At 39.3% G+C, this 18,857-nt stretch overlaps 1 protein-coding gene across 2 annotated transcripts in view; it reads left to right on the forward strand.

Moving 5' to 3' along the window:
* Positions 1 to 18,857, forward strand: part of Kcnn2 (potassium calcium-activated channel subfamily N member 2) — a 378,701-nt gene that overhangs the window by 39,855 nt on the left and 319,989 nt on the right. Inside the window, exon 1 of one of the 2 annotated variants that reach the window (XM_051163925.1) lies at positions 6,025 to 6,093. The exons of the other annotated variant lie outside the window; for it this stretch is intronic. The gene's annotated coding sequence lies outside the window, so the exon portion shown is untranslated. Of the gene's footprint in view, positions 1 to 6,024; positions 6,094 to 18,857 lie in introns of those variants that run through there. 2 annotated transcript variants of the gene reach the window in all.

Consider the following 18,857-nt stretch of genomic DNA (forward strand, 5'->3'; position numbering starts at 1 on the left):
GTGGAAGTTAAAAAGAAAAAAAGGTTTTCATCTATAATAAATGGTAAAACTATATATGTACTAACTAATTGCTTTAGAATAAGCTTCTTCATAGTTTATTATGTTTATTAACAAAGTGCTCCATTTGTACATCTATGTTTTACACGTGTGAAGCCAGGATCACCATAGTACACTTACGTAGGTCCACTTACTTTGGAGGGGGGTCATGGGTGTAAAATTGTAAAGAGTTCTGATTTATAGTGTTGGAGCCTGAAATTCTTGGTTATAAATTTGTTTTTAATTTAGGCTAGGGTACTGGGCATCAGTTCCACTTAGAAATAACAAGGCAGCTGCTGCAGTATTAGCTGTACTGTCCACATGTTCACTCCTCTGGGTGCAGCTCTAAACTCTCTGGCCGTTAGTCTTCAGTGACCAGATTTCCTCCAACCTTCATTGTTTCTTTCTGTTACTAATTACCACAAACTCAGTGGCTTAAAATAGCATGAGCTAGTGATCTTGTGGTTCTAGAGTTTAGAAATTTGGATGGAGTTGTAGATTGATAAAATCAAGTGGTCTTCAGTGCTAGGTCCCTACAGAGGTCCTGGGTAGAGAATCAGTTTCTTCTCTTTTCTGGTGTCTCGGGAATGCCCATGTTCCTTTGTCCATGATCTTTTCCTCACTGTTTTTGGTGGCGACATAGTGTTCTTCATCTAATCTTCTCCCATCCCTTCATAAAGATCTCTGCAATTATAGTGGACCCACTGAGATGAGGCCATACCCATTAGCTTTCCTTATCTGCCAAGTCCCTTCCCGTGTAAGGTCACATGTTCAGAGGCTCTACAGTTAGAACTTAAGCTCTAGTACCATTATCTGACCTACTGTATTTGTCTTATAGAGGACTACTGAAAGAAAAGGATAACGCTTGTCATGGTAGAATGAACATTAAACTTATGGAAGAGAGACTTGACTCCCTTCTTAATGCCAACATTATAATTATGAACAAAGTTTGTTATTTCAATGATAAAGTGGCACATTTTGGGCAATGAATTAGTCTATTAAAATTCTTAGCTATAAAACTGTATAATGCTAAATTTATTTATATTAAAATGTTTAAGTGACTTGAAGCAATGTTTACAAGGATTTTTTCTGAAACAATTTCTACAAAAGATTGCCTGTATGTTAAGAAACAAGAAACCATCAAATTTAATATGAGTTGTGTTTTGTTTAGATGAGAAACATATGATGAGCTCCTGAACAGTATCATGCAGGCAACCAGGAAGTTCCTCCAGTATTAAGGTCTATCTATTGTGTATATGGAGGTCAAGGTTTCTCAATGATTATCCACGGATCAAGTGCAGCACCATGCCTTGGATACTGGGTCTAAAGTGCACATTTCTGACATTCATCCTAGACCTATAGAGAGAGCTGATAACTGACATATCCTAAGTAACTCAAAGTAAGCCATTTAAATAAAAATCTTTCAAAATTAATGAAAAATAGGCATCAATGGTTGCAAAATCATAAATAGTTTAGAGCTAGAAACAGCTATCACCAACCTCCCCCAGCCTCCTTCAACATTCACTTTGCAGCTGAGGGACATAAGAACTACAGAAGTCTGGTGTTATTCCCTGGCTCAACAATGACTGTGAGGCAGTTTCAAGACTGTTATCCTGAATGTTATAAATAGTACACAAGTAATTAAATACATTTACAAATTAAGATGTAAAATGTCATAGTATAGTAATTTTATATTTATTTTGTAGGAATAGGAAATGTCCTATATATTAATTCTTAAGTTATAATTTATCATTTTTATCATATTCTTACTTTAAATATCCTTATACATATCAACTTTATAATTAGAAGCAGGCAAAATTTATGATCTCTAAGCAGTGAATAAAATAGAATATAAAGGAATGACACATTTCTGAGTGTAATTTTATTCTAGATTTGACTTTAGAGCTATGCTGTACAATTTTTAAAAAGAAACATAAATCTCAAAAGAAGAAATAAAAATGGCTAAGAAATATCTATATGGGTGTTCAACGTCCTTAGAAATTAGGGAACTACAAATTAAAACTACTCTTGAGATTTCAGTCATAATATCTGTCAAGAAAACAACTAACAACAAATGCCTGGGAAGGTGTGAAGAAAGAGGACTCTCATTTACACTGCAAACTGGAAATTGGTGTGTGGAATTCTCAAAAAATTAAAGATAATCTAACATATGATTCAGCTAAAGCATTATGTGGCTTCTTTCAGAGTTCTTGACAACCTATTCCACAGATAACTGTTGGGCCATGTTCATTGCTGCTCTATTCACAACAGTTAAGAAATGGGAACATCCTAAAATGACCTTCACTGATGAATGAATAATTAAAACGTGACTCATATTCACAATGGAATACTATTCAGTGATAAAGAAAAATGAAATTGTGAACTCTACAGGTAAATGGATGAAACTAGAAAATATATTGAGTGAAATAACTCAGACACAAACAGATAAATCCCACATGTCCTATCTCATTTGTTTATCCTAGTTATGAATTTTTAGATATGAGTATATAGTCACATCTAGTGTGTGTGTATATATATATATTTTTTACATTTTTTATTAATTTATTCATATTACATCTTGATTGTTAGCCGTTCCCCTGTTTCCTCCCATTCTTCCCTTCCTCCCACTTCCCCCCTTCTCCCCTCCCCTATGTCTGTGATTGAGGGAGACCTCCTCCCCCTATATATGCTCTTAGAATATCGAGTCTCTTCTTGGTAACTTGCTATCCTTCCTCTGAGTGCCGCCAGGCCTCCCCATCCAGGGGACATGGTCAGAAAAGGGGCACCAGAGTTCCTGTGAGAGTCAGATCTCACTCTCCACTCAACGGTAGAGAATATCATGATCGTCGGCTAGGTCTTGGTAGGGGTTCAAAGCTTACTGCCTATATTCTCCTTGGCTGGTGTCTTAGTTTGAGGAGGACCCCAGGATCCAGATCTGCCTGTCATAAAGTTCTTCTTGTAGGTTTCCAGGACCCTGTGGGTCCTACTATTTCCCCATTCTTCCATGCTACTCTCGCCTAAAGTCTCAATAGGATGTCCTCTCCTCTGACCCACTTTCTTGGTAAGTAAAGTTTTTCATGGTCCATATCCCTTGGATTAGTGTTTTGATATAAGTGAGTATATACCGTTTGACTCTTTTTGCTTCTGGGTGAACTCACTCATTATGATAATTTCTAGATCAATCCATTTGTCCACAAATTTTGGGAATATATATATATATATATATATATATATATATATATATATATATATATATATATATATATATATATATATATATATATATACACACACACACATACAAACTGTTGAACCTACAAAAGCCATAGACTATGTAGGAAAAGCCTCAGTATAAAGATATTGTGCTGTTGGTCAGGAAAGCTCAAGGGGCCCCCAAAGGAATATAGGCTATTTCCGTTCCCATTTGTTGCCTCCCAGAATGTGAAGTAAAGTCTTTATTGCTGAAGGTAAGATACCACGCCCTTCAGACACAGGACTTGGAGAGAAGAATGAAGCTGGAGCTGACCTGGAAGCCTCTTCCCTGAAGAGTAGATCTCATAGTACCTGACTGCACCATGCAACAGGCTAAAGACCAATCAGGGCTCCTACCTATCTGAAAAGCTCATGACCCACTAAAATGACTGACAAGCAAGATATCCCCAATGGTGCATTCTTTACGTTTTCATCTTGCCAGTAGCCAATAGCTATCTGATTGGGCTTGAGGGTTTCCCAAAAGGAGAACATTTATACCTGATACTATAAACCTATGCAACTATCAGTGACTCCAGAGATTGCAGACCAGAGAAAAGAACCTACTTCGCCATTTTCCTAAATCAGTGTAATTTCTAACAGTACTGCAAGTACTTATCCATATGCCCACAAACTAAGCGTAGCTCTCACCCTTTATGAAAGAAGTTTCTGTACTAACAATGAAAGGAAACTATTACAGAAAGCCACAACTGGTCAAGAGGCAAATAAGTGACTGCCCAATGCCCAATGCCAAGTGATATATCACCAATTCAACTCCGATGCCCAAATCTCGGGAGTAAAAAGCCGCTGAAGGAGGATAGAAAGACTGGAGGCACCAGCTGCCCAGGATGCCTTTTCTTAGATAGTGCTTCTAGACACAACAGGGGGAAAAAGCTCCCATAAATTCTCAGCGTTACAGTTGCTCAAAGATGACCAGCATAACACCACTGAAGGAAGAGCTACAGTTGGTCAGTGGGTACTGAGCAAGGAGAAACTGGTCTCTTCAGGGGTGAGCTTGTGCATGGTATGTCCACTGGACACAAGAACTTTCATAAATATTACTTTTACTTGCGTACAGTAGGCCATGATGCACATAGGCTTATGGTAGACCCTGTGTGGTCCTTAATCCTACACATATGTAATGTGGTCACCATCCCTGTAGTGCTTTATGCCAATGGCATCATTTAGGGTTTCTGGAGTACAAAGCATAGTGAGTTTGTCATTGCCATATCCTGATATCTGGACCTGAAATCAGGAAGCAGATAAAGTTCTAGGCCTCAGAGCCTTTCCATCTAGAGAAAAGATATTCACATGCTGTGGCCAATGCACAGCACTGATACAAGCAACACCTGTGAGCACATGTGTAGGATATCTGTCTCAGAAATGGGTGATGGGGGCAAGGTCCTAAAAGCATCCATCGTATTGCAACTCAGATTTTAATCAAAATGCAGTCTAGTAAAAGGAAAGGAGGGAAAGAGTGACCGAGAAGAAAGTCTTGCTGTAGGATTTAAGGGTTTATTCAGAGGACAGAATTCTCAGGAGAGGAAATAGTCCTGTTTTAATACAAAGAGTTGACACAGCATGGCAGAAGCCACAAAAGGTTAAAGGATTTGCCCATTGCTGTGTACTGTGTCTTCTCTTCTGATTCAGTAGTGATCATGTTAAATTACAGGGGCCAATACATCAATTGTGTGTCCTGGAGATTCCTGTCAATAGTGCAGGAAAGGCTCAAATAATTCCTCACCTTAGAACAGAGGTTGTTGTCCTTCAAATGGCAGTACGCATGTTAGTCTTCTCATACCCCATTGAGCCTTCATTGCCTTGTCCTATGGGGGGGGTGCTTTGATTATTGAGGTATTGATGTCCCAACACACATAACTAAAGTATAGATAGTCTCCAACTTATGACACTTAAGAGTCTTTGACTTTATGATGGTATGAAGAAACTTTACATTGAATTTTGAATTCTTTCTCTCAGGTTAGTGATATTCTGTATGATACTGAGGAAGCTGGTCAGAGTAATCAGCTATAGGCCAGGCAGCCCCTCAATGATGAGGGAAAATTCCCAACACTTGGCTGTGCACTGTGGTGGCAAATTATGATGGTGACTGCACTAGATGAATAAAAAGCATTTTTCACTTCCAGTATTTTCTACTTATCAAGGGGTTCATTAGGCAGAATCATTGTATTAGAAGGAGGATATGTGAAAACAATTACCACAAGAAGCTTGTTAAACCACATATGACAGTAACTACATGATCAAAAGCTAAGTAGGAAAGCATGTGAGAGTCTTACAGGGTCTCCCTTGCCATTTCATTGACTGAACAGTCTCTGTGTTTGCAATCAATACAACTAATTTGTAAGACAACTAAAATTGTATTGGTAAAGTGATCAATCAAATGACATAAAAATGACAAGTCTACAAATTGTGAGAAACTTAAGGGACTTGAAGTACTGTGAAAAGTTGAAAGTATTTTGCAATGAACAGCATATTTCAGATATTCTTATGAATATTCAGATATTCAGAGATTCTTATGAGTCAACAGTCTTAACAATCTCAACTCGGTTTATTTTATTTTCACTTCTAACAATGTTTGTGTCATATTTCATCCATGTAATCAAATTATCTTGTGGCTTTGTTTTTAAAAATCAAATATATATCACATCATTTTGCTCTTAAAATACCAGCATCATACTTTGTTAATGAGTTATCATATTTGCTTTCTTTTTTTTTTGTTAGGTTCGTGAAATTTTCAGAAATTAATATTAGCCCTGAGGGAAGTTCACGAGTGTCTAATGTTGGGCTGTGGTAAGTCAGTCTGCAGCCATTTTTCTTGGCAATATATATTTAGTTCCTTTAACCAGAGTTTCTGGAAGAGACTTGATCACTTTTACCTGTATTAGTACTTCTTGGCATTGTTTTTTTTTTTTTAATTATAGATATTTTCTTTATTCATTCCACATATTCATGAACCATGTAAACTCTGTTTAAGATTTTTAGGATTCTGACAAAAAGCTGAATCTTACTGTGTTTTCATATTGTTCTGTTATTTACAAATGATATTACAGAAAAATAATTTTGTTGGCAATATTAGAAGAAAGTTTATTCGATGGAAAGTGGCAATATACATAGAAAACTATCTATATAAACCAGGCATAGTGATGCATGCTTCTTGGCATTGTTATTAGGAGATATTTTATATTTCTCTAAAATGCTCATTATTTGTATAATGTTTATTACTCCCTAATCCACTTCTTCACATTTTCCTGTGGGGGAAGTTCATATTTTGGAAAGTTGAAAGTTTTGGCACTGAGTATCCATGTACAAAATTTGGTTTCTGCTGTTCACCACTGATTTGAAAATCCTTTGCAGTTGAGTTTTTTAAGTTCTTAGGAGTTTTGTAGCCAACAAGTACTAAGCAGATAGTCATTTGTCTCCTATTTGACAATTGCATATCTCTTGACCCTTTCTTAACTTGAGAAACTCTTTTAAAGAAACTGTCTTTTTATGGTTGTTCCCATTAATAAAAAAATATATTTACATAATGTAAGATTTTTTTTCATTAGGAATAGATGTTCTGTTTTTAAAATACATTTGGACATTTATTGATGATCACATTTCCCCTTTAAGTTTCTGACCAATTAGCTTGTAAATTGGTTGAATCACTCATCTATGAAACTTATTAAAATTATATTTCCTCAGGTACTGTTCCTCAGGCACTATTCTTAGTGCTGGGCATATAATGATAAAATATCCCCATGGTCTTTCTTCCTGATGTTTATTTAGCAGCTAGTGGAACACTTTCCGATAATATAGGTTCTATTATTAAATCTGACTGTCCCTAATTACATAAAGCCAACAAAGCGCCTACACTTGCTCTCTTAGTGCATGAGTGTTCTGGTGGTTAAGGTTGCTATAACAACACCTCCTAAGCTGGTACCTTATAAAAAATAGAGAATTATTTATCATAGATTTAGAGGCCAGGTGATCCAGGGTCAGGGCAGATTTTTTGTCAGATTTATGACGAATATATATGTATTTATGTGTGTGTGTGTGTGTGTGTGTATACACACACATCCATATATGACACTTTTCTCACTTCCTGGTGATACAAATCTTTGTAGATCAAGGAGTAAAGTGTTTTATAAATGCACTTGCCAAGGAACTCTTCCACATGAATGAATTTTACAGTCACAAAAAGTGATTCCCTCTCATTGGCCTAGCAAATTGAGGGTAATACTGAGAGACTGGCAGCCTTGAGCACTACCTGAATAGCAAACATGGAGTTTCCCTTCAGAGTAAGGAAAATAATTTCTTCCTAAGCCAGATGAAGGATTCTCCTAGAAAACAATGGATGATTTAGGAAAACAATTATACTTAACTCTATAATAACTTATAAAGAGGTGATTAGCAGTTGAGGTGAAATGTCCCACACATCCTCACGATGTTAGGGGCCATATAAATGTGGCCAATTAGGCAAAAAACCTTATTGTTGTGGGTCATTCCTGGCAAGCTTTCTATTTCTGTGTACAGCACTTTCTATGAAATGTATGAATGTGCGTTTAAGAAGAGTAACAAACAGGTTCAATGTAATGACACGAAGGTCAGGATTTTGGGGCGGGGGTGGTGGTATGAGCAGTTGCAGTGGTTTTCAAATTTTGTTTAATACCAAAGCCAGCTACATAGCTCTGTAAACAGATTCCTGCTTCTCCTCCTAATGACCTTAAATTTATGTAGTGTGTGTGTGTGTGTGTGTGTGTGTGTACACGTGTGTGTGTGCATGTGTGCAAGTAGAGGCCAGAGATTAGGTTGGGGTGCCTTTTTTGATTGCTCTCTACTCTGTATTGACATGGGGTCTCTCACTGAACCTGGAGTTTTCTGATTGAATAGACGGATTGGCCAGTGACCTCCATAGTTGGTGGGTGTCTGTCTCCCTCAGACTGAAATTACAGATGTGAATAGCCACTCCTGGCCTTCACATGGGTGTTTGGAACTCGAATATAGATCCACAGGCACTTTATTGGGTGAACCATCTCCATGCCTTGGAGATCACAAAACAAACTTTTAGGGGTGGATTCTCTCTTCCCAACTTGTTGAGGTAGTTCTCTCTTGTTCTTCTGTGGCATGCACTCCAGGCTCACGTGCCTATGTGTTTCCAGGTGGTGTCCGTGTCTCTACCCCCCACCTCATTGTAGGAGTGCTGGATTACAGAAGCAGGCACGTATTTACCTTTCACGAGTGTCCAGGAACAGTCAAACAATGTGTAGCAAAACCACACTGATCCAACCTGATTTTTCTTTTCATCAAACATTTATGCTGACTGAGCCTAAAATATACTTTCTTTGGAAACAGTCCAGTAAGTATATATGTTAAGTAAGAATTTGAATCTGAAATAGTTGTGCATTTAAATTTTTTTTTTATATTACAAAGCTAATTGCAAGTAGAAGATGCAAACAGGTGAGTGGGGATCAGGAGATATCAATTTCATATTATGTTTTATTCTCTGGACTAAACTAAAATAATTCCTGAAAAGATAAACACATTCATTATGTAGATGAGAGTAAGATGTATTCCTTCAAAGCACATTTTTCTGAGCTTCATATTGGGATCCATTTCTATCATCTCAGTTCAGAGAATAATTTCTCCCACTGGATTTTTTTTATACCTGAAGCTTGAGCAGCAGAAATTAGTTTAGTCAAGTAGCCAGTATCTGAACGGCATCATGTTTTGACTTCAAATACTGACAAGGGAGTGCACTTGAAGATAGACCATGAGTCATGGTTCAGAGAGCAGACAGGAGCCTTAGGAACCATTAAGGAGTTTGTGTAGAAGGTTTTTAAAGCCTTGAAACAAGACAAAACAAAACAAAATAAACAAACAAAGTTTTATTTTCTTCACTTTAACCCCCCCCCCCCAAACAAAACCAAACCCAACAACAACAACAATTCTAAAAAGGACTGTTTTGTCACTTTGGGGTATGGATTCCGAATCTAATCTGTTTGACAGTTTCTCGTGTCTAGTCAGAATCACTCATGCTATGTTTTAAGAGTGTGTCTGCTCATTCTGAATGATAGAGAGCTGTCTGGAGATTTTAACATTGTAATTCTTCACATGAATGAGGTGATAATGAGGTCAGGTGTCAGCCTCCTGTAACCAAGTTAAAATTGCCACATACCTTGTATAACTACAGTTAATGTAGCCAAGAAAATATCTGAGCTAGGGTAGGAAGGGTAAACCTTTTCCTATGTACTCTCTTAGGCTTATTGGCCAAGGCTCTGCTAAATAAAATCCGCTGAGACAGAGAAGGAGTTGAAATAGCCTGAGGACTTTAGTGATGGTTTGTTTCTCATGATACAGGGACTTTACTAGAAACAAAGTATAGATCCTCAACATGGCACTGTTGGAGAGTTCTATATCATTTTGAATAGAACAAAAAAGAGGGGGATGGGAAGATGAAGATGGGGTGTGACAAAACAAAGAAAAGACTTTTATGCTCATACAGAGATAAAATGTAAGGAGGGAAAATATGTGGGGGAGACTAATGGAATTGTCCTTGTAATGTGTCCTTGTGGAGGTGTCTCTCAGTGCCAGCTTCCCTCTTCCTCATGGTCATAAAACATTGTGGGAAAGGAGAGCTGGAGAAGCTGTCATTTCTTAGGAGTTTCTGCTTTTTGTCAGGTAAGGGAAGTTTTGAGAGGGCTTCTTTCCTGTATCTTCACCCATTGCCGTAGCTCAAAACTGTCGTTTTTGCCAGAATGGCATACTCCAGTTCTATGTAGTACCATGGGCAGCCATTAGAGACTACCACAGAGGAAGTAATCCCAGGATGTAGCTCGTCGCTGTTTCTGAGACTCTCTTCCAAGCCTCCTGTATATATTTTAATTCTTGTTTCTTCTACTAAGTATTTAGAAGTGGGTATGCATGCAGAAGTATGACTCTTCTCTTGTGGAAAGTTAAATTGAGGCAGATCCTTCCTCCTTATCCCGGAATGCACTGAAAATTTTATTTGTTCATTGATCAAATACTTATCTACTACCTAGTTTGTGCAAAGGACTATTAAGGATTCTAGAAGTAGAGCTGAAAAAAATAAAATAACCAGAATATTGCTCCTGTCATGGGCCATGAATAAAATGGGCTAAATTAGAAAGTTATTGTGAAACTTGGAAGGTGGGTTATGTATTAATAGCCTAATTGTTTTAGGCTAGCATCCCAGTGTTGGTAGTTTATAATCAGTCCCTACCCATAGCACATCTCCTGACTATGCACTCATGCCACAGCCCTGTGCCCCTAGGTCCTCAAGGAGCTGATAATCTAGGCAAGGTGGAAGAAATCAAAGGAGATCATGATGTGACAACCCACAGATGCAAAGAAAGCAGTTCATAATGCAATTTGGGATTGACTCCTTGGAGCAAACTCTTAGTTCAATGTAAACATTTATGAGACAGTATTGGTAAATTCTATATTTTTTCTCATTGCCACTCTAGTTGCTGGAATGTGTACAATGTAAGAATAATTAGATGCATTTCTGCACTCCTGTCAAATAATATAATCTCTAGGGTAGCATGTGCAGAATTCTAATTCTCCTTCATCCTGGAAATCTCTTTATCCTGAATCAATTGACTAAGATATTAGGCTTTTATTATACTCAAAGAACCTAGTAATTATTTTATATAGTTAAATTTATTTAAATGCGCTTCTGAGAAGCAAACCATGGCAACAAAGTTCTACAAAACATGAACCTTTATCACTTTTTTTGTAAACAGCCTTTTCTTTATTAACTTGCTTTGAGGTGTGTGGTTAAGTATCAGCCATTTGATGTACTTATGTTTTCCTAGGTCATGGTTATGATTTTGCACATTATGAAGGCAATGATAATACTCTCTGCTCTAGGTTAGTGGCTGAAACCTTCCATGAAAGTTTCTGAATCTATGGCAGTGTTGACATGGCCTTGTGGAAATCACTCTTTATCATGGGGACAGTGTGATTTCTTCATAGACGACACCAACACCAATGACCTGAGGTCACTCTCTGAGACCCACCTGATGGAAGGGGAGAACTGACTCCCACGAGATGTCCTCTGACATCTATACACTGGTGCATACACACACACACACACACACACACACACACACGCACATGCACAAACACATGCACGCATGCATGCACGCATGCACACACACTGAATAAAGTAATAATTTTTTAAAAGAAGCATGAGAAACCATGCAGTAGAGACCAGCTATAGCAAGGGCTTTAGTGAGCAGTTTATGGTATCCATTTCTTCATGAAAATATCGCAAATTATTACCAATGTTTTTGTCAGGTTCTTTTAAACTTAAGACCATGTCAGTTTTAAACCTGTAAGTTGCATTTCCTTCCATGTTTCCTCATCCTATAAATTTTACATACAGTTTGTCGATTTTTTGTTTTCTAGAAAATTATAAAAGACTTTGTTTTGAAAACTGCTATTCATTTAGGCTATCAAGAATTACTTATCCCTGGGTTCTTAAGGATGGAGCTATATCCTCTCTTTTTACTTACTTGGACAGTTACTTATCCATTTTAATTTATCTAAAAATTACCATATGCTTCTGTAAGTGTGAGAAGCCACACAGGAAGGGAGGCAGAAGAGTCTTTATGAAGGTCTTTTGGCTTTTACACTAGGAGAAAGCTAGGAATGGCAGTCAGCCATTAAAACAGTTGGAGGAGAAAGCACACCCACATGTAGCCAGGAGGGTAATTCAATTTCAGGCTTAATTCTTACATGAGATCAGGACACGACTAAGCTCATTGTCAATACTAGCTGAAAATAGCAAGAGCATTGCAGAGATTGGATACAGCAAGACGTTTCCTAACCTGGCCACTTTGTACATATACTAGGTGAGACCAAAGAAGGAGGGCTGTAATGTCACTGCCTTCTCTCCTCACCTCCTCTGATCTTAGTAGTTACACTGGGTGTCCTAGCATAGTTATTCACAAGATTGTGTATAGGAAGCCACTAGTGAGTGGTCAATTCCGCTAGTGAGGCTCTCAGACTTTTTTTTCTTTTCCACCAAGCTGAGAGGCATGTGTGCAATAACAGGGAGGCTACCTATAAAATAGCTAGAGAACACTGAGGCACTTAACCTCATGGTTTATGGTATATGTATAGACCATAACAGAGAAATATGGGCCAAGAGACTAACCAGATTAAGATTTTCCTATTTTAAAAGGAGTTCACACTTAGTTCGTCTTTAGCATGGGGAGAATTTTGGCAGAGATAACTGGAAATGACCTAACACAGAGCAGGATACCCACATAGTTAATCTTTAAGCCCCCTTGTTGTGCAAAGCCTTGTGCCTCAAGGTAGAGGTGCTTTATTTATTTAGCTCCACAGGTATGCTGCTATTCTCACTCAGTGCTGAAGAGAGAAGTTCCAGAAGGTTAGTTGACTTGCCCAGCGCCACAGAGCTTGCAAACTGCAAATGTTAGAGAACACTAGACAGATGCATCCTTACAGCAGAGAGGTCCCTGGCTGCGACTGAGGGTTTGTGTCATGGAGAGTTATCTGTACTAATAGCCATTAGCACAAACACTCTCATCTGTCATGCCAGAAGCATTGATTTATGAGACAAGTGATCCATATTTGTATCAGGAGCACTGCAGATTAATACAAATGTGTGTGTCCGTGTGTGTGTGTGTGTGTGTGTGTGTGTGTGTGTGTGTGTGTGTGTGTAGTTATAGAAGCTGAGGAGTCCTCAGATTGGTCTGCTGCAGCCTCTAGCCCTATGAAAGTCAACACTATATGCACTGTGAATCTGACAACCTCATAATCAGAGGCTTGGAGGCAGATGGTGAATCCCAGCACTAAAGCTGTGGGAAAGGAGATGAATTATCCTGCATCAACTATTGATTTAAGATTAAAAGACATTATTTCTTCTTCTTCCATCTTCGTTCTCCTGACGTTCTTAAAAGGTTGAGTGGGATGCACGTGTGCTAAGAAGGGCCCCTGAGAAGTCTGCTAAATCTGCTACCGATTCCCACGCTAACCTCATCGGGAAACAACTTCATATGCTCACACCAAAATTAGGTTCAATCTAGGCTTCCAATGATGTTGATGTATAAAATTAACCACCACAGGCATGTCTATCTACTGGTTACCCATGGTCTATCCAAACAAAACCAAAACTATGTTAAACCGTGTTCTCTAAGCTTCAGACGGTATCCACTTATCTCATTCAGGAATATTTGGAGGAGGCAGTGTTCTAGAGACGAGGTTGTACAAGGTGTCCCACGGGTTGGTGCTATTGGCCATGGAGTCTGACAATTCCAGCTGTGGGTCTAGTGCCTCTGTGTTTTCCATAAAGAAGATGAGGACAGAAACACTGATCTCTGGAGTAGTTATGACAAGCTAGTAAAGCCCCTACACCACTGGCACCTAAACATGGCTCAGTATGTCGTGCTGAAAGCCATATGGTTAGTCCTAAGCTTGGTCAGAGTTATTTTCTAAGTTCAGTGTTCTGTTGTAAAAGCCAGTCCTGGTTCCCAATGTTTGGACTTGTAGACCATGGTTCACAGAGCTTTAGGCTCCATCATATAAAGCACCATACAAGGATAGCATGGCCACATGATGAAATCAATGTGAAATAATTGTATCATGTAAAAATTTGATAAATTAAGAAAACTTTTTGATTTTTCATCTTGACGACATTCTCTTGTTGATAAAATATGTTACTCGTGCTTTCTTTTTCATCGTGGGGAACATAAATTCTGACAAACCAGCTTTGTGATCTATCTTATTAAGCCCAGGTAATACTATTTCTAGCAAATATTGCTCTTCATACCATTTAATACCAAGTGGGTTGCTCATGTTCTAGGCCCTGGCTATGTCCTAAGACATTCTCTCCTGCATTCTGTGAGCCTTCTAACCATCGCTCTTGGCACAGTCTTCCTCTTTGTGTGGGTTCACCCTCCCTGCTCCTGCATTCAAATCATTGTGTTCTAAGAAGCTCTCCTAAGGCCCTAGTTTTGCTCTCACTTTTGGAACTACATTAAGACATCCATAATGTCCAAAAAGCCCTTACCCTAACATAATGACCTTACTGCAAATGCTCTAGGTCCGTGGCTCTCAACCTTCCTCATGCTGCGACCCTTTACTACAGTTCCTCATGTTGTGATGACCCCGACCATAAAATTACTTCCGATGCTGTTTCCTAATTGTAATTTTACTACTGCTATGAATTCGTTTTTCATGTGGAAAGTGAACTCCAGGCTTCAGTGTGATGAATCGTTTCCTCCTCCAGACAGTGGTCGAGAAAGGTAATTCAGGCCTGCTGCTGTTCTCTTGGCAGTCTCCTCTCTTATTCCTGGATTGCTGTGATTAATAGGATTACAGTGGAGTGATTACAGCCGCCTGTGTGCTTGCCTCATGAAGGGGCTCAGGGCTGGGCGTCTTATTCCAGGTTTCTATTGGTTTGTCATGTTCACAGTGCAATGACCTCCTGTTGCACCATTGCCCTGTGGAGTTTGGAGATGAGCTGAGTGAGCTATCAGAGCTAGGCACATTGTGAGGATTTGTAGCATGTGTTAAGACATACTGACTGAAGGCAGGGCTGAGCAATGGTTTGTGCCGTGTGTGCTGAGACTATCAAGGCCATTGTAGTCCTTTCAGACCCTGGTCAGTGACCATCAGTGACAAGGAGGTGAGTGACCAGATGCCTGATAGCTTTCTCTGTTTCACTATCATCAGTAATTAGGAAGCAGAATAAATAATTATTTTTCATATTTGCTCAGAAAATGGAATTCCTTATCATTTTGGGGCATGTCAAGAAATACTGACATTTAATTCCGTTATGTAAATGGAGATTATATTTTGTATGCATGTGAGCGCTGCATGGTCTTGGCATGACATAGTTAGTAGTATAAGCTCCTGCGTTCTGGAGAGCAAAATTGCCCTTAGTCCTGAGCAAGTCAGACCGCTGCCTCAGGCCCTGAACCTGAGCCTGGGCCTTTCTTAAACATTTCTAAATCTACATACCATGGCTAGACTTATTAGTGACGGATAATGCCACCTTGCCAAGATGCCTTGAGGATAAGCTAGGTTGTATGTGTGCCAAGGCCACTCTCTCCCATCCTGAGTATCTCCATCCTATGTGATAGGCTGACCAGACATTCTGGAAAACAGTGACATTTTCACCTGTCAGAATAACCTGGAGTACCATGTCTGGGCTCGTGCCACTCGGTTCTCCTTCTAGAATGATAGCCTAAGAAGCTGATCATTGTGTCTTTTGTTGGTCGTATAAAAGATCAGGCTATAGCACTGGTCTTCCCATGATCATTCTGGATAGATCTATTCCTCTCTCTTGAGTTTGATTCACAGGCATGGACCTATGGACTGTTTCTTGCATTTTAGTCAGTGACTGCAGACTCACATCTAATCTTCGAAAGCTGGGGTTTTGGAACATGATGGGAGCTTTGTCTCCATGAAAGCTTGATGCTAGTACCAGGTAGTTGCTGCATTCTCTCTACTAGCTCATTGCCATATGTGAGGCTCCACCCCTCTGAGTGACCACGCTTGTCTATTCTCACATCTTTCCAGAATGTTGTGCTGAAATTCTAGTGGGCTGTTCTAGCTGACATCTTTCTTGCCTTCAGTTATGTGATGATGTTATGCTTTCCGTTTTGGCTCTTAACGTGGGCTAGAAGACAGTGGGACATTACGGGACATTACAGGGATGTTCCTTTTATTCTCCTCAGTGGCAGCACTGACACAGGTCTAAGTCAACTCTGGAAAATCACACTGTAGAATTATGTTCTAAAGACTTCAAAGAAGATGTGAAGTTGGGAAATGTGGCTTTTAACTTTTTGTTTGTTTGTTTTTTTGGTTTTTTGAGACAAGGTTTCTCTGTGTAGGCTTGGCTGTCCTAGACTTGCTTTGTAGACCAGGCTGGCCTTGAACTCACAGTGATCCGAATGCCTCTGCTTCCAGAGTGCTGGGATTAAAGACGCACACCACCACGCCCAGCTGGTTTTTAATTTTTTATCATACATTCTTTGGTTTTGTTTGTTTGTTTGTTTGTTTTTTGTTTTTCTGAGACAAGGTTTCTCTGTTTAGCCTTAACTGTCCTGGACTTCCTTTGTAGACCAGGTTGGCCTCGAACTCACAGAGATCCACCGGCCTCTGCCGCCTCAAGTGGTGGGATTACAGGTGTGTGCCACCACACCTGGTTTATGATGTAATTCTTACCAGTACATTTAACATGCACAGAGCTTCATTTTTGTGTACTGTGTGAATAAAATTTCCATTTGTGGGCATGAAGCATATCAAGGAATTGTGAGTCATTGGAAGAGAGGATTATGTTGGTTCCAGAAACAATGGTGTAAACAATGTTCAGTAAGTGAACTTGGAGAACTGAGGAGGCAACAAACAAACAAACAAACCAACAAATAAAAAACCAAACCTACAAATATGAACAGATTCTATAGAGCTTGTGGCATTTGAGTAACAATGGAATTTATACCTTTTGCTCAAGGAGGCAATATGAAATAGCCAGGCACAATGCATATCACATTAATGAACATGAATTGATGTCTCCTAAACTTGGCAGGAAGTGCAATCTTTATACACTGATTGGAAAACAAACTATGATCGATTCCTTTTCTACCCATAACCTATCTGTTCATAAAAATATTATATCTTGCAGGATCCCACATATTCTGTGTATATTTTAAAGATAAAGTGGCTGCTGTTCGCAAAGAGCCTGCAAAATCATTGCCATGAGCCACTCATCCCTATAGACAGTCCTGTTGAGAAGGATACTTACTTGTGATTCTCAGGAAGTATTGGGCTTAAGCCCAAACCTGGAGCTTGTCGTCCTCAACAGGAAGAATATGAGGAAGTCCTAGAGAGATGCTTTCTGCATTCAACCCCTGTCACATAAACATGAGGACTGGAGTTAAGATTCCCAGCACCTACCCAAACTGCCTGGTGCTCCCGGTGGTCTGCCTGCACTTCCAGAAAGACCGGGAGGCAGAAACAGGGAAGCCCGGGAACAAGAGAACATGCTAACCCAGCCAAACTAGTGAGCTTGGGTTCCATGTGAGGGGTCTTGCCTCAATAAATAAGGTAAAGAATAACCGAGGAAGACACATGATGTCATCTCATGCTTTCACTCACACACACACACACACACCCACACACACACACACACACCATATATAAACTATGGAAAAATAGAAACAGAAATAAGTATCCTATTTGTTAGTAGACATGAGAAATAACCATGAGATATAAAGAGAGAGGACTGAGGAAAAGAAGCCCATTAGCCTGGAGAAATATCAATGGAATTTAGCCCAGAGATGAAAAGTTATTGGCAGCATATTTACAATAAGGGCATTAGAAGAGAGTAGTTTTAAAGTAGAAAATAGAAACCCCTAGGTAAAAATATTTGTGGTGAGAGGTTGCAGACACAGGGTTATAATATTTTCTCCAAGGAGTAAGGGTTTTGGAGGGAAGACATGTCTGTCCACTCCAGAGCAAGCTTATTTGTGTCAGAGGAAAATGCAAGTGGCAAGTTATAAGGAGAGCAGACAATGGGAAACACAACTTGAAGGGAAATACATATTATGTGTGGACCAAACATCTTTTCTTTGGGGGAGGGCCCTGGAGACTGAGCCACAGCTGCTTATAGGACAGGCAAGTCCTGTACTACTGAGCTACACCCCCGACCTTGTTTTGCCTTTTATTTTGAGACGAGGACTCTTGCTAAATTGCCCAAGATGGCTTTGAAGTTATTTTGTATCTTAAGTAGACTTTGAACTTGAACTGCCTTAATGTACCAAGGAGCTGGGCTTGCAGGCTATATACTACAAAGGCTGGCTAGGCACGACTCTTGTTGATATAATGTTTTCTTTTGTCTGTAGATCTGTTGTATCTTTAATTCACTGTAATTTTCCAAATGATTGTTAACAGATATTGAAATCACATTTGCTGCTACTGAGGTTTTTCCGCCTGTGCTTGGAAGTTTGCATTCAATCAAAGCAAGCAGCACGTCTTCGGTATAAACTCTTTTCCAAGTTAAGATACTGCATAAGGCTCATTTCTTAAAACTTTCTGCTCATTTTCATGACATGCATGTATGGATGTGGATGTTTGAGTGTTTACAGGCAGTGTGTGGGTGTGGGTGTGCATCCACATGTAGGTGCGTTTGCATTGATTTGAGTGCGTGAGTAGGCCCAAGGAACCATGCTCAATGGCTCTTGCACCTTATTCATTGGGGCAAGGTCTCTCAATCAAACCCAGAGGTCCCTGCTATAGCTAGTCTTGATAACCAGCTTGCTTTGGGAATCCTGTCTTTGCCTTCCAAGGCTGCTCAGTCAGTTTTGGTTTTGTTTTTGTTTTGTTTTGTTTTGTTTTTTGACTGATATCTTCTAGATATGTTTACAAGTTTAAACCACTTGGCTATATTTTTCCTAGACTTGTTTCCACCTTCTTTCAGAAAGAAGCTATGTGCCACTGGAGATTCCCCAAGCACCACCTGTTCCTGATGTGCGTTTCTTTGTTTACTAATCAGACTTGTGATCTACGCAGGGTCTCTT

This window comes from Acomys russatus, chromosome 20, assembly GCF_903995435.1.
Source record: "Acomys russatus chromosome 20, mAcoRus1.1, whole genome shotgun sequence".
In the NCBI taxonomy this organism is placed as follows: Eukaryota; Metazoa; Chordata; class Mammalia; order Rodentia; family Muridae; genus Acomys; species Acomys russatus.